The sequence below is a fragment of the Miscanthus floridulus genome, chromosome 9 (assembly GCF_019320115.1).
Source record: "Miscanthus floridulus cultivar M001 chromosome 9, ASM1932011v1, whole genome shotgun sequence".
Taxonomy (NCBI): domain Eukaryota; kingdom Viridiplantae; phylum Streptophyta; class Magnoliopsida; order Poales; family Poaceae; genus Miscanthus; species Miscanthus floridulus.
The window spans coordinates 80,686,198-80,699,909 of NC_089588.1; the positions used below are offsets into that span (position 1 = coordinate 80,686,198).

The window sequence follows — 13,712 nt, forward strand, 5'->3', positions numbered from 1 at the left end:
AAGCTCGTATGAAAAAGGTGATTTTCCAAAAACAGGCTGTGAATAGAAGGAATAAGTGGCCCTCTTAGGCTTCGTTTGGAAACTCATAACCTCGGGGGTCTCCTCGCGTTTTCCTTGGGACAAAACCGCGCGCGGAAATTGGGCACTTGCCAATCTGGTTTTTTTTTTAACACTTTTTTAAACTAATTTTAAATCTAACACTGATTTTTTTAAACTAACACTTTTGGCCGCGCCTAGTGCCATGGCGCGACAAAATCACTCTGTCGCGCCATGCATGACGTGGCAGCCCCTGCCGCGCCGCCATGCATGGCACGACAGTGCCGCGCCCTCCCGCATGGCGCGGCAAGGGCTGATACAGATCGCGCGCTGGCTCCCTTCCTCCACCCTCCCTCAGTCCCTTTGTCCTCTCTCCCTCCCTCCCTCCCTCCCTCAGTCCTCTCTCCCTCCCTCAGTCCTCAGTCCCTTTGTTCCTCCTCTAGATCTCGCCCACCTCCCCTCCAGAAATCCCTCCTCCACCGCCCCCTCCCAACCAGATCGGCCTCCGGAGATGCCAAGGCGTGGTAAATCTTCGAAACCAAGGTAAACCCTATGATTGATTTGTAAAGTTTATTGTTCTTGGTTCCTAGAATGAAATCGAAACCCTAGGATTGATTTGTTCTAAATTTGGAATTGGATGTTGGTGGGAACCGCATACACCCGTTTGCCACTTCCTAGTGGTGTTCCAGTTCCGATGTGCTATTGCGGTGATCCTTGCAAGGTAGCGATTTCTGATGAGGAGGAAACGTACAAGCAGAGGTACCAGATGTGTGACAATTACGCGTTTGAGCCTACACCTCATCAGATCCGCATTGGGTTGGTGGTGAGAAACTAATATTGTGCAATATTTTTTATGTGTCATATGAAATCATGTATGGGGTTGCATGTGTAATAGTTGCATGTTTGCAGACCCCTCCATAGCGTTGTGATTTTGAGTAGTGGATCGACACCGAGATCAAGGAGAAACATAAGTGGTATCTGGGGAAATTGAAGGAGTGAGAGGTGGAGCGGAAGGAGTTGGTCGAGAAGAGACGCCAGGAGGAGGCAGCAGAAAAGGAGCACACAGAAGAGGCTGAAATGAGGCATGCTGCTCAGCGCAGGGAGGAAAAGGAGAAGAAGCTTGAGTGTGTTCGCCATGCGAAAGCAGCAATGGAGGAGAATCACGATGCTTTGAGGAAGGGAAAGTGGCCTCATTGCACTCAGTAGTATGTTAGATTTGGTAGTTTCATGTTTAGTAATGAACAATGTTGTCATGTAGTGGACTTTTCAGTGTGTTATCATTTATTGCATCTTTCAGACTGATCTAGTGTGTTGTTCCAATGTACTGCACCTTTTCAGTGTGTTGCTGTTTCATTCATGGTGGTCATAATCTGCATTCCAATATTGCGCAGTTAATCAAACGAGTTCACGTACTAGAATTAAAAGGTAAGGAAGTAGTGCAGTACATAATTAAACACAAACAACACATGAAATGATATGTGAGGACCTGTACGAAAGCTTGGTAAAGAGGTCCTGAGCTAAACCTAACATGTCTTAGGTAATTAAACCAAACAACAAACACACAAACTACAGACTAAGAATTCAAAGACATGCGATACAATTATTCAAACTTCACCCAACATAACTTAGGTCCTAATCACTCACGCATTTAGAGAACGCAGATTGCTATGAGAACAACTGTGAAGAGCCTTGTCCATAGTACCAATTTCATTGCAAGTGCACTTGCAATAAGGATCATTGCACAATGCCTTGTTTTCCATCAGAACATCTTGTGCTTGTTCTTCTTGAGTGTTTTCTCCTTTGGGTGCGGACATGGTTTCAACCTCCCTTTCGAGGTCAAATATGCGATTTTGTAGGTATTGGATGTATTCTTCGTACGGGTAAATGGGTGGTGGATCAACCCATCTAGTGAAACTACAGTTGTCCTCGTCATCGAAGCTCTACACAATACGTAATGTTGTTAGTATGCAGAAGATGACTACTACGATAAGATGCGTGGTATGACTTACCCATCCACGAGGGCATCTGAAGAACCGACGCCCTCCATGAAGGCCACCATCATACATCTGCACTCCGTAGTTCTCACTGTGGCAACATTTTGGCCACTCTTCTTTCCTGTTATCATATGGTCGCAACCAAATTGTTAGATGGAAATCCTTCTTACCCTCCAATGGGAAGTTCTCTAGGGGATCTGGGTACCAATGTGGACCATAAGATCCCTACCAAACTATCGGAGCACTTCCCTTTCCCTTCCCTGATGCACCCGACATTGGTATGCACATCTTCTCTTTGGTGGTGTCTTCAGTTCTGCCCTCAGCGTCCAGGAAGAAGTTGGAGGCGTCGATTTAAAGGAAGTGGCATGGACGTGGGCTACGTTGGTCGATGTTAATGCTCATTGAAAAGGCTAAGAAGCATGCAGTGTACGATGTCGGTGACATGACCAGACCAAGCCTGAAAAGTCTTGGCAGCTACACGACGGTGACATGATAAATCACTAAAAAGGCTAGATGTTATAGGTGTACTGGTCTCTGCTTCTTATTTGACTCCCTCTGTTTACTCCAGTGACAATCGTCTGTTGAAGCAAAGTATACGATAAAACATGAAGCAAAAACAAAGTTAAAAATGCGATAATAGATAAGTGGGAGGTTAGCTCAACGAGCAGCCAGGTGTGGCCGTGCCACCCTGCACAGCGTAGCAAGGCCGCCGCGCCACCCTCCCTGGCGCGACAATTCCACCCCGCCACCCCGCACGGTGCGGTAAGGCTGACGCGCCAAGCCACATGGCGCGGCAGTCATGGAGAAGGCAAACCAGAAAAAATCTTAGGGCGCATTTGCTTTCTTTACTCGAAACTATGTTGCCTCACCAGGAGAGGATTTCGAGTGAGTCCATGTGTTTGGTTTTCTCGCCGGGGTGTATTGGAGTCTGTGCGGGCAAGGATTGGCTTGCTGGCATGAGAGAGCGAAAACGGCTCATCTAGCTGGGCGAGCTCCTCGTCACTCATGCCAGCACAGCAAGGCAAGGCAAGGCGAGTTGACGCATGGAACCAAACACGCCCTTAGGTGCGATTGGATATAAGCTGGAAGCGCGTCGTCTATTTCGCCGCGTCAGGTGAACAAAAAAATTGATAACAAAGCTAAGTGCACAGGAGATAATCTAACTTCATCACTGCGACACCTTCCATACTACATAAGCTCCATAGTACATGGGTCCTCAAATAGAAGTTTGCCATAAACATAAGTCTACATAAGTCCAGTTCACCATGTCCTCCTACATAAGTGATAGTCCAAATCCTATGTCCCAGGACTGTATGGGTCCCGTGGATGCCGCTGTCGCTTCGGACGTGAAGGTAGCACATTAGGAGTAAACCCAATGTCGGTGAGGTCGTGATGCCGGGGCTCCCGGTGAAACTATGGTGCGTGACTGGTACCCTGCAAGTATAAGGTAAGCAGCGTTAGTTAGAATACGTAGGTACCTTACTTCAAAAGTTTGGGGAAAAGGTATAGGGAGTACCTGTTCATCTCCCTGAGTAGGAAGTGGTGCACCACCTAGCTGAGACATGCTGATCTCATCATAGTCATCGTTGTCATAGTCCTCATCGTCGTCGTCGGAGGTAGTGTGCGTTGATGCCGATGCTCCTTCTACAGGGCCCTTGCCGTGGCGGAGCGGAGTACGAGCACCAGCCATCATGTTAGACGAACCGGCTGCTGTCGGCAAAGAGCTCGAAGGGAAGAGACTAGACAGCGCCAGGTCGTATGGTGGCTCCCACGGTGTATCCATGCAGCTGAGCTTATGAGCCAGCTTCCTAGTAGTCCTCAGTTTCTGTGAAATTATGTGATACGGAATACTTAGTCATTATTAAAAATAAAGTAGACCAAGGTTTATTATAATGGCATTGCATATAGATTGTACATCGACAAAGACGTGAAGAACGCCCCACTACTCCCCTCTAGTCTGGTGAAGTCAAAGGACTGCTTCGTTGGAGAGACTTGACAGCTGTGTGGCTTGCACACACAATTCAGGTACCTCCCAATTAGTCTACGTATTTGAATGCATGAGCGACTACTTGTGTGAATATTTAAATATCTTACCACGTATCTCTATAGCGGTGCTCTCTCTGGCTGTCTCCGTCCTAGTCACAATGTCATACACATCATAGATGTCCTCGTCGTCCGACTCATCCTCGATTGCGACGTCAGTGTGGGGGGCTTGATATGCGTCCTCGTGGACCTGTGCAACCACTCGAGGTAACGGTCGAAGGTGTGTTGGTTGTGTGGTTCTCCATCAGTCACCTGCTGCCTCTGCCTATTCTCCTAGAGCTGGATGTAGCTATAGTGCGTCACGCGCCAATCCTTCTCCCTGTACCTGTTCCTCCTATCGAACTTGCAATTGACATGAAAGTTAGTGGTTCGATACACACAAGAGTATTTTAGGTTCTGAATGATTCAAGTGCTATGTGCTCCCACTTGTGCAAAGCCTGGTTCATCGAGTACAACGGCGGTGGGTATGGCTGCCTTCTTCCGAACTGCCTGCACACCCTATAAGGGTAGTGCATCTTGACAATGTGGGAGAAAATGAGTGGGACGTTTGAACACCACTCGTCCAACTCTTCCTCAGTGCGAGGGCTCAGTTAGTCCTCCAGCTCTCATCGACCCCAAGGACACCAAGTCACCTGAAATTTAAGTGACTCAGTTAGCTTTTGATTTCTTGTAAAAGCAACAATACAATCTACATGTATAAGCAAAGTGGTCATAACCTGGTGCTGTGTCAGGATGTCCAGTACGTCCGTGTAGCTCCTGTACCGCCGCTGTGGGTTGCCTCTCACTATCTCTGCTTCTTTCCAAATGTATAGAGCAGTGGGGCCTATATCCTCGTGATTCCATTCCTACAGTGAACACAAAAATTTAGTTGTCAAGTGCTGATCACTATATTTAGTGCTGACAATTGTATTTAAGTGGTTTCAACTACATAAAAAATCAATGTACTTGCAGGCAAACCACGAAGAATGGGCTCCCAACTGGCCATCGCTCCCAACACCAAACATGTAGTAGGTGCGAGCAACCACCTAGCTAGGCTAGCGTTCGGCGTTGTGCGACGGCAGGCAACGTAGAGCTGACGATACGTCCATGATAGGACTACGCTGCCCCAGCTATATGCTACTATGTTCTCCCATGGCTGGCTAAGTATGCTCAGAAATGACCAGCTAATGGTGTTACCCGATGCATTGGGGAACAGGAATGCGCCAAGGAAGTGCCACAGCCAGACTCTGGCGTACCTCTCGATCTCCACCTCTGGCACATCTGGGTGCAATGGTGCCCCGAAGTGGTGTGTGATCCACCACGAAGTGACACCAGAAGTTTTCTTGAAATTTTCAATAAACAATAAGACAGATTCAATGTTAAAAAACAATGAAAGCAATAAATATGGACGATTTCCTTACTTAGATTTTTTAGATTCCTCATCGTGAGGTGGCCTAATGCCACAAAACTGCTTGACCACATCATCCAGTGATCGGGGCAACGATCCCAATCACTGGAAGCCCCCTCCAACCGAAGACACAAAATAAGCTTCACGTCTTGCAACGTGATTGTCATCTCGCCACAAGGAAGGTGGAAGGTGTAGGTCTCTGGCCTCCACCTGTCGGGTTATATTTCAAAAATAGAAGTGTTAGTAGTAACAAAAAAATAAGATAGGGTAACAAAGATAAATAAAGTCCTACCTATCGATAGCTACATTCAGAAGTGAGGGGTCAAGGACCGGTATCCCGGAGTTGAAAACCCAAACCAGCTCAAGGAAGCCAGCACGCCGTATGTAAGGCGCATATCGCTCGTCCCAGCGGTGCCCCTGGTGCGTGCGTGGCCTCAGAGGAACCAAGAGCACCGGAGGCTCGAGGTCCGACAACTGGTGATCTCGGTGGTCCTTGTCGTAGTGCTGCTCAAGAAGGGGTACTCCGGATGTTGATCCATCCTATTTGAAATTGGAAATGAAAAAGTTAGTAAAAACATTAAAATTAATATAATATGATGAAACATGAGTGCATAAAGTCATAGGAAATTAAAAAGTAACATTATTAAGCATAGCAAACATTAACATTAATACAAAATGATGCAACCTGCGTACATACATAAAAGCTAAAGCAAAATTAAATGTAACATTAACATTAATAAAATATGGGCGACATATACACCTGTTGCCCTTGTCTTCTGTGCCTGGTAGCCTTGTGACTAGGTTTGTGGCAAACGGAGCACAGATTGGTACCACGCGCTTGGTCAAAGTCCCTCCCTCTGTACTTGTCTCTGTCGTAACCTCTCATAGCATCCAGGAGGTAGTAGGGACCAGGAGGTAGTAGGGACCATGGTAAGGCGGCCACTGTGTCAGGTCAAGGTATGGCTCGAAGCTACTCTCCGATATACTGACGGTGTTCGACCAGAGATATAAGGGTGACATATATGGCACAACCTGGTAGTCATATCCGCGGGCCCTGCAGGCCATGATCATGTGGGAACAAGGGGCATGCATAATCTGAGGAACGTTACAACTACACTCTACTTTTTCAAGATCCACTCGGTAGTTGCGACCACCATAACGTTCGCTGCCCAAGGTCGTGCCACCCTTGGCCCATACATTGTAAACCTGCCTGTTTGGTCCATAGGCCTCGGCGGTATGCTGCTGCGCCCAACACTCAGCCTCGTACAGATGTTCTTGTCAAGCCTTTCCTCATGGCGAAATGTTGCCTGCGACCCTCCTTTGCTCGAGGCCCGACCTCTTCACAAAATATTCGTTACACTTGTGAAATGAGAACTCAACGATTCCGAACACCGGCAACGCTTGAACTCTAGGGAAGACCTTGTTGAATGACTCCAACGAGTTGGTGGTCATGATGCCGTACCTGAAACCACCCTCATCATATACTAATGCCCACTTGGGCTTATCTACCATCTGTCCCTCCAACCAGGTCTTCCCCTATTTGTTTAGCATCTTGTCTAGTTCTTTCTTTGTCTCCTTGAACTGGTGCTCTGTACATACACAACATAGGGCCTTAACCTTGTCACAAACCTCCTTCTTCCTTGGACGACGCTAGAAATTAGCGGCAAAATGTTGCATGCACCATCTATGGACCAGAGGTGGGAACCCTTCAAGATGTTCTTCTGCAGCATTAAGTAGGCTTACGTGATGGTCAGAGATCATACATATCATGCGAGAGGGGCCAAGCACATGTACCCGTAGAAGTTGCATGAACCATGACCATGAATCAACGTTCTGTCCCTTGGCCAAAGCAAATGTCATTGGTACTATCTGATCCTCTGGATCAACAGCAGTCGCCATCATCAACACGCCCCTATACTGTCCAGTTAGGAATGTGCCATCAACAAGTATGACTGGCCAACAATACTGAAAGGCATGTTCCTTGTGAGCAAATGACCAAAACACATACTACAGGACATGTTTCACTTCACCGGTGTAGTGGTTTTGGAAGTACTTCCCTCCGGTGTACATAAACCATTTTAAGTCGGGGTTGTAGTGAGTCATTGCACACAATATCCTGGGAACCCTGTTGTACGCTTCCTTCTAGCTACCCCAATGAATCTCCAGGGCAATCTGCTTAGCGCGTCAAGCCTTTCCATACTTTGGCTTGTAACCTGTGAATCCAAGTATGGACCGAATCAAGTATGACATTGAAACATCGTTATTGTCATCAACGAGGCCCAATATGCGACGGGCAAGGTATCGTGCTGTGAGCTGAGCTTGATTTTCCTTCCCCTTATTTGATAGACATGTGTGGGGTTGGCACTTTAGTTATCCTCCATTTGCCATTGCTCCCTTTCTTCCAAGCATTTAACCTCCATAGACAACCTACCTTGCATATCATGTGGTACCGCAACTCCATGTCGGAATGAGTGATGGTGTAGGGCCTACGGTGATACACTGCATAGTCCTGAAGAAACAGTTTTAGCTCATACATTGTATTGAATACCATCCCCTTGCTAAGAATTACATTCTCATGGTCGTACAATGATTTTCAACATATCTGTAGGGCGGTATCATAAACTGCCATATCTGTCAGGCGGACATGCCTGTAGTTTGGAACGCCATGAAAAGGTACATTCACCGACCTCAGTTGCATCAGCTCCATCGCTGTGTAAGGCTCTGGTGGAACATACTGTTGTGCTTCGCTCAACCTAACCCATGAATCGTATGGGGTACCATCCTCTGGCACATCTCTAACTAGTCTTCCTAGGACTGGCATAGCATACTGTACTTGACTTGGTCCTGGCACATCTCGGACTACTCTCACCTGAACTGGTACTGGCATAGCATCTCTGCCTCCTTGCTCATCGTCCGAATCCTCTGAATCACTGATAACTATATCACCAGTCCTTTCCTCCTCTGCCTGCTCCTCCAATTCCCGCTTGAACTCATCCACATCGAAGTCATTGTTTATATGACTACTGGCATCCGCCTTTAATCATCGACTGCCATTTGAGATGAATAAAGCTGCTCTTGCGTCAGCTGACCGTCCAACGCCATCTCTCCCGGTGTTGCATCCACATCGACCCCCCATTCATGCCCATCGCCTCCAACTCCATCAAAGGACGGCCCGGCCTCCGCATCCTCAATCCGGTACTCATTCTCCACCACCACCTCAGCCACGGTCACATTTGACCCTTGGATTACTCTTGTGTAGCGGGACCAGTAAGCCTAGTCGCGCAAGGGCATTAGGACGTAGTGTGCCCTAGTCTTCCCACTATCAAACCTCCCCTTTAGTGTAAATTTACCATCAAACTTTTCCTTCACACGCAAAACAATGTCGCTGAAGCTAGGAGGATCATCAAACATTTCCAATTCTTTTTTCATATCCTCAAACAAACCATCTCCTTTCCTAACACTTCCTCTATAAAACAAATGGACTAAACAATCCATCTACAAAAACAAATGAGGAAAGTGCATCAAGTCTTCGAATATATTCCTAACGAACTACCGATACTAATAATAACCTACTAACTACAATACAACCTAACTAATCTAATATAAATGCCTATACTAACTATTATAACTATACTAATCTATAATACCTATACTAACTATGCTAAGTACACTAACTACACTAACTATTATAACTATACTAAATACCAAAACCCAACCAACTAACTATACTACTACAAACTAACTAATCTAAATACCTATAATAACTATAGTACTACCTAAATAATCTCAACAAATAACTACCTATACTATATCTACTAACAAATAGATACTCTAACTAACTATAATAATCAATCAAATAAATTTTGAATCCTAACCCTAACTACCAACGATTCGATTCAAGCAACAAAGGGAGAAGGGGATTACCTTGACAAACAAGAGGGGGAGATTGGGGCTCACCCCAATCCACCTGCGGCGGCTGCAGTAGGCCGCCAGCGGCCTAGGGCCCCAACCGACCGCGCCGAGCGTAGGGGAGCGAGGGAGGGAGGAGGCCGGCGGCGGGAGGGAGAGCGAGCCAAGGAGGAGGACGACGGCGGGATGGACAGCGAGGGACGGAGGCGGCTGGCGACGGCGTTGATCTGGAGGAGGGGAAGCAAGTAAGAGAGAGAGGGAAGGGAGCCTAGCCGCACCCCAGTATCAGGCGCTGCCGCGCCAGGGCTAGTGGCGCGATAGGGCCGGCCACGTCGGCGGGTCAGCGGCCTGACTAACTGCCACGCGGGCACCCTTGCCGCGCCGCTATGCATGGCGCGGCAGCGTGAGTTTGTCGTGCCAGTACAGTAAGCACGCCAAAAAGTGTTAGTTTTTTTTTTAAAAAAAAGAAACCGTGTTAGATTTAAAAATACCGTGTTAGATTTAAAAATAGTATTAAAAAAGTGTTAAAATTAAAAAAAAAAGTTCCCAATCTGCCATGGCATTGGAAGCGCTCACAACGGGGACACCTCACCCGACCCACGAGTTTTCCGCGGGGCAGGGCCTCCCAGCCTCGACCCCTCGGGCACCGGATGCCTCCTGTCCGTGACGCAAGCAAGAGCGTCGCTCGACAGGCGTTGCCGCCTCCAAAAACCCGTTCTCGATGCATACATAGGGCTGCTACGTACAGCCAACACTCCTCCTTTCCGCCTTGCCTAGGTGCCCTTGGGCCTCCACTGCGCGCACTGCTAGGCCAGACAAGACACGGCAGGATTGTTCCAAATAGCGACAGGGGAGGGGAAACGCTGCCACGGGAACGAAATAACAGGGTTTCGAACTAGCCACCCTCGGGGGCTGTCGTGCCTCCCCTATCATCCAAGCTAGGCCTTAGTGTGTGATTAATTAATGTAGATCGGCCACTCATATGGTGACTAGTACAGCAGATTGCCCTTTGAATGGACGATACATTCATTACTTTTAGTCCCCTTTGAATGGATTATACATTACTTTTGTGTACTACAGAAAACTTTTAGTCCATCTAGTTGAGATCCATGCTCGCGCTGCAGCTCTCATCTGACCGTGGGCTATTTTTCGTTTTCGGCCCACTTTGGGGTTTGTCTGCTCCAGTGGACTTCGTTTTCTGTTTTAGCCCATCTAGACGTTTTGGGCCTAAGGTTTTTTCTCGTCTTTCATCTATTGGATTGCTGCGTGTGTCCAGTGTGTCAATGTGTCAATGGGCACTAGACCGCCCATAGTTTGTGGCAGAACGATGAGCCCATGGCACATGGAGTCAAAAGAGGTTTTTTTTTTTTGGAAGAAATGTCAGAAGAGGTTTGAAGCCTACATACACGCTAAAAGTTCATATCATCGTTAGTTTCCACCACGTACCAGTTAATGTACGTAGAGACTAGAGAGTGCTAGTTTCCGTTCATTTTTTTTGTCACTTTTGCAGTTTGCTTGAGCTGGTCGAGAAGGTTGACTTCCTAAAAAAATATCAGTCAACAAATCAGTATTTTGGTTAAAAATGTGCTTCCTCACACGCCCTTTCTACCAAATCGTGAATTAATGACTTAGTCATATGAATAGAACCTGCTACTTACATGTATGGATGGAAAATAGAAATGGATATCCGACATTCGTATCCGCTAAAACTTGTGATATGGATATTTTTAACGTGGGTACTAAATGGATGTATCCGAATTTGTTTTTTCAGTATTTTCTCTATCCGATTTCAGACCCATATTGACAAAAATACAGAATATCCGATATTTTTCTGTATCCGTGAAGAACAAGGTATAATGAATCTATTTAAAAGTTCTCTCTCCATGATTAGTGACTAATTATTTAATTTTAATATTACTAATGATGCATTGAAACTATTTAATAGTATATCTATAGATAACATTTAATACTATTAATAATACTAAAAGATTAAATTAATTTTAGTATTTTTCTAATTTCTTAACCTAATGTATTTGTTGTTGCAATTATTTTAATACTTTAATTTATTTATTTACTTATGAAATTATTTTATAGGATTTATAATTTTTATGATAAATATTCTATAAACAATGATTGATTAATTTATATATTTAATTATTAAATATTTATTTATAACTATACTATTTTTATGAGCTATCCTTGTCTAGGTTATATACCCACATGCTTTAATCTCTAATTGTGTAATAATTTTGTAATTACAAAAATATTGATAAAGCAAAATGGCTACTTGTTGCCTACCATTCTTACTTGAATTTCTTCACTTAACCTATCATTTTGTTAAATATTATACATTGTAATTTAGTTCTCTTCAATATTGGAGCTCATTAGAAGTGTATTTTGATTTTATTTCACTTTGGTTATTGATGAACTTAGTCGTAAAATTCTATTCATGTACGTTGAATTTAACAATATGCATTGAGTTGAATTGAGTAAATATTTGAATAGAAATCCGAATCCAAGACATTAGTTTTGTATCTATATTAAAAAATATTCGTATCATATTCGAATTTAAATGTGGTAAAAAGGTGATATCCGGATCCAATTCCATGTGAATCCGATCCGTTTAAATCCCTACTTACATGTGTGTTGCCTTCTGCCTGATGCATGCTGCCTGACATGCCTCCACCTCCAACCCTAGCCACTCGGTCGCTAGCTAGAAGATTGGCGCCTCCTTTCTCGACCTCAATCATGTTGGTGGGTGCTGTTAGCGGATCTAGTGTCAGGAAGCCATAGCCGGCACGCGCTCTTGGAGGAGGCTTCATATAGAAGAGCATCGCTATCATGTCGGGCTCATATGTCAAGTCAACATCACACATACAGTCGGCATGCCACATCACCACATTGAGCGGGTTAAAGCCCGTTTTGGACTAGTGCCGGCACATAAGACAAGTTTAATTAGGGACCTTGTTATCAAAGTTAAGAGTTAAGGACCTAGATGGCACAACCATACAAGTTTGGGGACTCGAATGTCAAAATTGAAGTTGATGATTCGAATGACAACGTTGTCAAGTTTTGGTTTTGCTAGTGATTTCTACTTTTTCTACTACACGCGTGGATGCCCTAGCCCAAGCTCTGAAACGGACAACATGGAGAAGATCTCCATCGCCATCACTTTACCCATCGCCCATCCACCTTCGGCGCTTGGGCAACCGCTAGTAGCGCATCAACCAAAAAAAAATCCCGCGCATCTACCTCTCCAGCATTTTGGGACCGAAATTTCATCAAAACCCCCTAAATTTTGCATTTTTCGCAGGGTACCAAAAAATGCATGTCGGTCAAATTTTTCAGTTGATTTTGGCAAGCACACAAATTCCATGCCGAACTGGGCCAATACTCTGATTCCCGACACCCAGGCAGCCAGCCCACATACACTCCACATCTTCCCTTTTTGAATTTCCCCAAATCGATACTCTTGAGTCGTGACTCAAGTGAGCCGCCGCCAGTCAGGCTGCATGTGCCGCCTCACCTCTCAACAATGCCGCCCCACTTCCCACCATTGTGGCCCCGTTCGTTTGACCGAATTTGGCTGAAAAACGCCATTCCAGCTAAAAAAACCAAAAAAATCGGATTTAAGGCCATCCGAGGCCTGTCGAGCTCTTGTCCCCGGTCCCCACGGCCTAACACACGGTCTGGTCGGTCGCCGGGTCGTTGCTCTTAGATAGCATTAATTAATTTATGTTTCAGTCCCAAGCCGTGTACCGTTGGGTGCTGGCAGCCCGGCACATATAGTAAAGCCATGTTCTGGTAGGATGATGAATCACATTTCTCCTTCAATAGACAGCATCTGTTAAGTTTTGTTATTTGCAAATGTGTTGGAGATGGATTAGAGAGAGTTTCAACTAAAATGCTGCCATTCTTCTTTCTTTTCTTTTTTGGCAACGCCAACACTCAAGACAGAAAAATCCATTTTTCCGAGCAGCCATCGCCATCTCTCAATCTTCTCGAAGAGATAGAGACAGGGAAAGATTATTGCCTAGGTGACGCCGGAAAGCGACGCGACCCATCGTCGATTCCCGGAGCCATGCTGCGTATAGGACCTACTCCGTATGGGCGACGGCGACGGCTCTCCGGTGATGATTCCTACGGATAATAAGGGTGTGTTTAGTCAGTGAAATGAAATCTTTTGGGTGTTACATCAATATATCGGAAAGATGTCGGGAGGGATTTTTGGATACTAATAAAAAAACAAATGACAGAACCCATCAGAAAACTGCGAGACGAATCTAATGATACTAATTAATCGGTCATTAGCACATGTGGGTTACTGTAGCACTTAAGGCTTT

At 45.5% G+C, this 13,712-nt stretch overlaps 1 pseudogene; it reads left to right on the top strand.

Moving 5' to 3' along the window:
- Positions 1–547: 547 nt before the first annotated feature.
- Positions 548–1,242, top strand: LOC136484362 (uncharacterized; annotated as a pseudogene).
- The last annotated feature ends 12,470 nt before the right edge of the window (positions 1,243–13,712 follow it).